Source organism: Sander vitreus, chromosome 9 (assembly GCF_031162955.1).
Source record: "Sander vitreus isolate 19-12246 chromosome 9, sanVit1, whole genome shotgun sequence".
Taxonomy (NCBI): Eukaryota; Metazoa; Chordata; class Actinopteri; order Perciformes; family Percidae; genus Sander; species Sander vitreus.
In genome coordinates this window covers 14,871,646-14,878,278 of record NC_135863.1, presented here as the reverse complement: position 1 = coordinate 14,878,278, position 6,633 = coordinate 14,871,646, and positions in this window count along the sequence as shown.

Here is a 6,633-nt window from a genome sequence, read left to right as displayed (position 1 = left end):
ATTAGAGAGATATAAGTAGACTAGGGCTAAAAAACGATAAACCCATTTTAGCAGAGGCAGACTAGAGATGCAGCTATCGATGACTACATAGGGCTTAGAGTTTCTGAAGATGGAGACTTGTGACAGATGCTTCTATCTTTCAATTGCAGTTGGAACATTTGATCCGTGCATACCGCGGAGAGGGAATTTGTTATAATTAACTATGAGGAGTGAAAGCATCCTACGGAGATTATACTAATTACTTGAGCTATCTTGGAGGTCTATAGGATCAGATGTCTCTGAGTATTTCTGTCATACAGGTCTCTTGGAGAAACAAACATACACCCTGATATGTTTTCTATTACATTGAGTACTTAAAACTCCGGGACAGAAACGTCTAGTCCTTCAACCCTTAAACAGTGGCATAAATAACTTATTTTTTTTAAATGTGGCATCTAAATTTGGGGGGAAAAGTTAATTGTTCATTGTATCTAAACCTTCTATATACAGGTCTCAGGTTAGCCATCATCCAAAATATCAGTTTCTAGTCTTACAATTTATCATTTGGTGGATATTTTATTTTCTGCAGATCTATGAAATAGCTCCCTCAACAACGTGCCCTGTATGTTAAGCTTTTTGACCTAACCATCACTCCCTATTCACCTGCCCTGTAGACTAGCCTCCAGGCAAGAAGTCGTTTGAAAAAATGATTCGAAAATTTGTTAACTTATCCTTGAAAGTGACTCTTCATATTGAACTCACAACAACTCAAAGTTGCGAGCATAATGTGTCTGTGTTGTCAGCCATATTAACAAAGTGAACACACCATTAAACAATGTCATTAGCCACCGACTCATGCTAATGTCTTCCTTTAACTATCAATGACGCTTAGCTTACTGGTCTGAAAGGGAAATCTGTTTTCTGGATTATTAGTCCAAAATAGAAAGTCACTGAGCACTTCGAATGTTGTTGTGGTGCTTGAGAGGGTGGGACACTGCAGTTAAATTGAATTGAAATAATTCAAATGGCAAGGATGGGCAGTGTAGGACTATTCGTGATTGTTTTTATTGATGTATTTGTGAGTGGTTAGCACCGAGTCAATGAATTGGGTGTTGCTTTTATATCGTGTCCTGTGCAATACCCCATTTAGCATGCCCATCTAAATGCTAATAAGATTAAAGCTGTTTTAAAATTGCTCAGTATAACTGATGTAGTAATTCACTGATTGCTAACTAACTGTAACTTTGTGGCAACTTAAATTTGACATGACGCCTTAAATTCTTACTATAGCCCTTTGTGCTGAACTACTTACTTAAAAAAAAACAATCGATCTCGGCCTGGAGCCCTTTCCCTCATCTTTTTTTTTTCTTCCCATTATACCAATCAATTCAAAGTTTTGTGTCATTTTTCCTCTTTATAGATCTTTTCATATTTCTCTTGCCAGTTTGCACATCTCTAAAATACCATCCCATAGAGTACACGGTATACTCGAATGACCCTTACAAATGACTCCTAGAGAACCCATAACATATTTTTTCAACTCATGTTTTGTCTGCTGTAATGAGACATGACAGTATGACCTGAAGCCATGCCTTCCTTGTAAATTTCTGATGCTACCTTGGTTAAGGATCAACATCAGGATGGTTGAAATAAGGCTTTAAATCCTTCAATTAGTTGAAGAAATATTGTAGTCTGTGCCTGTGACTTTGTGTCATTCTCATTCCATGGCTATATTAATCAGCCTCGGCCCGTAGGCCCAAACAGATGGCTTTGATAACTTGCTTAAAGCAGTCCAAAACTCCACAGATAGCGTTACAGTAAACTAGACATCCATCTTTGGCTCTATTTGTTCCATTCCCCATGCAAACAGAGTCATTATACACTTGGCTTGGGGGAGAGATTCCCTGTCGCAGAGCCGAACCGTCTCCTTTCTAGGATTTGGATCTATGTCATCTGTATTTCTTAAACAAGTCAGTTGACACTAATATCAAGTGAGCGTAACAGGTTCCAGCCACCTTGAACAGTCTGACATTTTACCACACATTTCTTTTTTACCCTCATTTGTTCAAAGTGACGTTCAACAAGTAAACTCTTTTTTACACGGAAGCCTCATATCGTATCAAGCCTGAACTTTGACACTGTGCCATTTTACAAAACAAAGATATATAATAAGGCACTGCTCCTTTTCAAGAAAGACTGCTTTGACAAATTATAGACAGTCACCTTTTTGCCAATTACTATAATGTGACCCTTGAAAGCAAAAACAGCAATGCATTAGCAAAAAAATAAATAAAAATAGGGCTAATTAATCTCAGCACAATTGAATAAAGCATGATTGTTTTGAAGAGAAATACAGTTGGCCGTATGGTTCCTTAAAGCACCAGTCTGCTCAAGATAAGCTATGGAAGATGATATACTGTCAACACATTGCATATAAAGCCAGTTTTAACCCAAAAAGATTATTTGGCACATGCGGTATAATTATTTTCTTACACTTAAACTAGGGCTAACGGTGAGCTCAAAATTCATTTAGAAAGTGACCTTTTGGCCATGTACCACTTTTCCTTTGGATTTCCAATAATGTCTTAGAGTACAGACAGACAGCTTAATTTAATGCCAAGTTCATCCATTTCAGAACAATGACACAGCTGCAGCACTTTTGATAGTTATATCATTTCAAGATGACTCAAGTATTTGAGTATTTAATATACTGTACCTTCACAAATGACACTTCCAAATCACTACAGTTCATGAACTGACTTAAAAAAGTCTGCAACCCTTAGTCACCATGACGTATATTTTATGTTCAGGTGGCCCTGTAATCAAGGATAGAACCTCTTTGCATTTCAATGAGCACAAAGCTGTACACTATGTTCTGCTCAATCTATTCTAGTGTGACACAGAACTGATGAACTGGTGAAACTTAAAAGTAAACATCTGGCTAAAATGTGAATAATCGTACAATATATAAGAAATAATACCAATTTTCATTTGAAGTATGGAGAAAAAGCCCACAGTTTGAAAATAAAGCCCAGTAAAGAGATGAATATACTTTGACTGAGCCTAAAACCAATAAATAACATAACATTTATAAATGAACCTGAAAAAGAAAAAAAACTAATTATTTCTTTAAAAACACTGACTGTGTGACCTCACTGATTTATGGGTACAGTACCACACTTTTCATAAAGACTGTAAGTAGCACACAGTCAATCAGAAACACCTAAAATAATCTGACCGCTATTTGAACACTCTGGGGGTACATACTTTTTAATATCTACAATAGCATGATCCTTTCAACAAACACTGCTACAATGATGTGATGCCAGTGGAATCACAAGGAGCTTTTTGGAGAGCCAAAAGCCACAAGAGTGACTTTTTAAAAGATTTCCTTGGTTTTACATCCTTGATTACAAGTCAAACTAGATCTGGCTCTGTTCCTCTATAAGCAAACCTCTTTTCTCTGTTCAATGTTACAGTTACGCCCAAATATACACCCATAAAATACAACTGCAGTTACACCCATATATTAAAATATTTTTATGACTGCAATTTATTTTTCATGTCAAAAGCTATTGGGCCTGTATTCAAATGAGGCATTTGGCACACTATATATATATAGTGTGCCATATATATATATATATATATATATATATATTCTCCAGACCTATATAGCTATATACAACTATTACAAGCACAAATGGGACACAGCTTCATGGAATCCTAAAAAATGGGCAGAGACTGATGGGTGGGCAGATGGGCAGTGGATAAAGTCTTTTATTTCCGCCATTGAGTCGCTCCATACCTTGGATAATAGGAGCCAATTCAGTTCAGCCCATAAAGAGGTTTATCAGTTCCTGTCAGCATGCCCTGCAGGGGTGAGGCGACAAATAACAAGGGAGTGAAAAATAGTGGTAGTAGTCCAGTTACCTAACCTGTTTCCACCTCCTGCCAATGGCATCTGCATTTTAAAAAAACACTCATTTCCGCTTGTGACTCGAGATAGACGAGTCGAGAGTTAAAAGTCCTGTTTGAGCAGCATTAGAAGGAGATATCGAAGTCACGTGACTCAAAGAAGCTGCACTCGGTGCATCTCAGCACTGCATAGGCTGCCTAGTGAAAGACTAAAAAATAAAGATATTAGAATATATGGATGCTTTGTTGCATCATTCTAATCTTTTTTGCAACAAGGTTAATTATTTATTTAATATTTACAGTATATTGCTGCATTAGAATTAATGTAATTAAAATATTTGTAATGCAGTTGCTTTTAGGTCAGTGAGTTACTCAGAGCCTTCAGAATTTTAGAATTTCTATTTCTGGGAAAATACCCAATTTAAGTGGGAGAGGATGAACAAACCATGTCAAATTACAGCACTCCGCCTGATTTGACAGGCTTGTTAGATCCAAACTACATTTCTGTCTCCTACCTGGCTAAATTTTAGAAAAGTGAAAGTATACCCTGAATGAAACCTCTGGAGTTGCTGTCAAAATAGTAAGCTGTATTGTTGAAAATGTGTCCACTATCCCACAATTGCTGATCCAGATTTGTGCAATAACTTCATCAATATAAGAACAGGCGGATTTTTTTTCTCTCAACTTTCATCTCTATTGGCTTCACCAAAATGTAATGAGGAGGAGGAGCAGTAAAATGCAAGATAACATTCACGACACTTGCGAGTGCAGTACTCTAAGACCTACACACCCTTCATTTACAGTAGTAACCTGCATCACAGTGGCTAATGTAATTTTCCATGCATGTATAAAAGAAAAAGAATGTGGGAACATGCCAATAATAATAACGATAATAATGGGAGTGGATTTTAACAGTTTGTGCAGAGCAATTACTTATGGCCTTTCTCTAAGCCTGCACCTCCACAATAAATTACACTTTAAAATTAAAAACAACACTGCAGAGATAACAATCAGCACTTAACTGAACAATTTCAAAAATCTGTCTGGGTATCTGCTTTTGTTAATGTTCTCACTCTATACATAATAACAATGTATTTTTATATATGTATATTTTTTTTCCCTTTTTGGGGAGTGGTGGAGGCACAGTCGTGAGAGCTCCTCCACTGAGTTTGCCTTATGCTTGCCGGAATAAATTGGTACCATATGGTGTGATGACAGGATCACTCAATCTTCTGTGTACCTGAACACCACATTAATCATTTTTTGGGGGATATTCTTTCCCTTTCATCACACAGGAATTTCCAAATAGCCCCTGCCTTTATTTCTCTCACACATGTAGTGAATTTACATACACAGGCTACACTCGGCCCTTGTTAGAAGCCAGACCGTTTGACCAAGTTCAAAATGGAGCAAAACAAAATATTAAGGTTAGGTGTCAGGTGAGACTTCCTTCCTGTTTAACATGTTGACTTACTTTCATTGTAATGTGGTTAGGATCTAGGGGCATGTTTCAAATTAACTTTCTTAACAATGAAATTTAAAAAATATATTGATATTAAATCTTTTTTGATTCTTTATATATTGAAGTCTATATTAAAAACAGATGAGAAAAAGTTGACAGAATGGCTGTATTTTTTCCCCCCCACCATTCCATGTTGCCAAAAATGTTAACAAATAAGAACAAAAAACAACAGCTACTTAAAATATCTGATAAGTATATATGCACCTACCTTGATTAAATATCTATGCTGCAATTCCATAGGTGTATGAAGCTGCGTCCACTAATTCAGGCTAAGAGGTTTTAGACGGAAAAAGGTGAACGGAGTAAAATAAGGGTGAAGTGGCCCAGAGGTGAGGGAGAGAGAGCGAGAGAGAGAGAAAGAGAGAGAGAGCGAGAGAGAAATGGAACAAAGGAGAAAGAGTGGTCTTTATAGCAATGTCCGCTTGATGAATCAGACGTCTTATTTGTTGGCTGTACTGCCAGGGAATTTGCATTGATTATTTTCCCCTCAACAGATACATTTAAATCAATGTGGCACAGCGCAGCCAGAAAAGTGTGAGAAAATGTGTGAGACACACAGTGAACCCCGGAGCTGTAACCTTGGTCAGACAGGAGGAGCCACAGCTCCCCCTTCATGCCAAACAGATGAGATCAGGTCTAAAAGCAACTCTAAGGACAGAACCATCAGACTTCTCCCTAGGAAAAAACAACGCCCTCCCTACACCCGTAATAACATTTCTAATGGTATAATATGACTTCATTACACTGCAATTTTTCATATGCAGATGTACCAAGAAGTGTTTTTCTTTTTTTATAAAAGGCAGTAAAATGCTTTATATTTCAGTGATTGTCTTCTTTTTTTTTTCTTAGAGGTTTCTTTTAAAATAGTTGTTGTTGTGCTATTGTTTCAGATATGGATATATAGTTTTGTGAGATTTTTTTTTAAGAGTCATAAGTAGGTCAATCAAAATAAAACTATATAAATATAGTTTGACCAAATGTCAACAATGAACTTTCATGCTCAACTATATAAATGTATTTTTATGTTACATTTGATTTACGTTCTCTTCCTCTTAATACAGTTCTAACAAGGTGGCTCAATATGTGCATATCTCATTCATAAGTGAAAGAGCAGTGTGTCAACAATGCTTGAAATACATTGTCAAACGTATACTTTAATTTGTAGAAATGGACTCGCCAGAGCCAAAAAAAAAAAAAACACTGGTCTGCTTTTATGA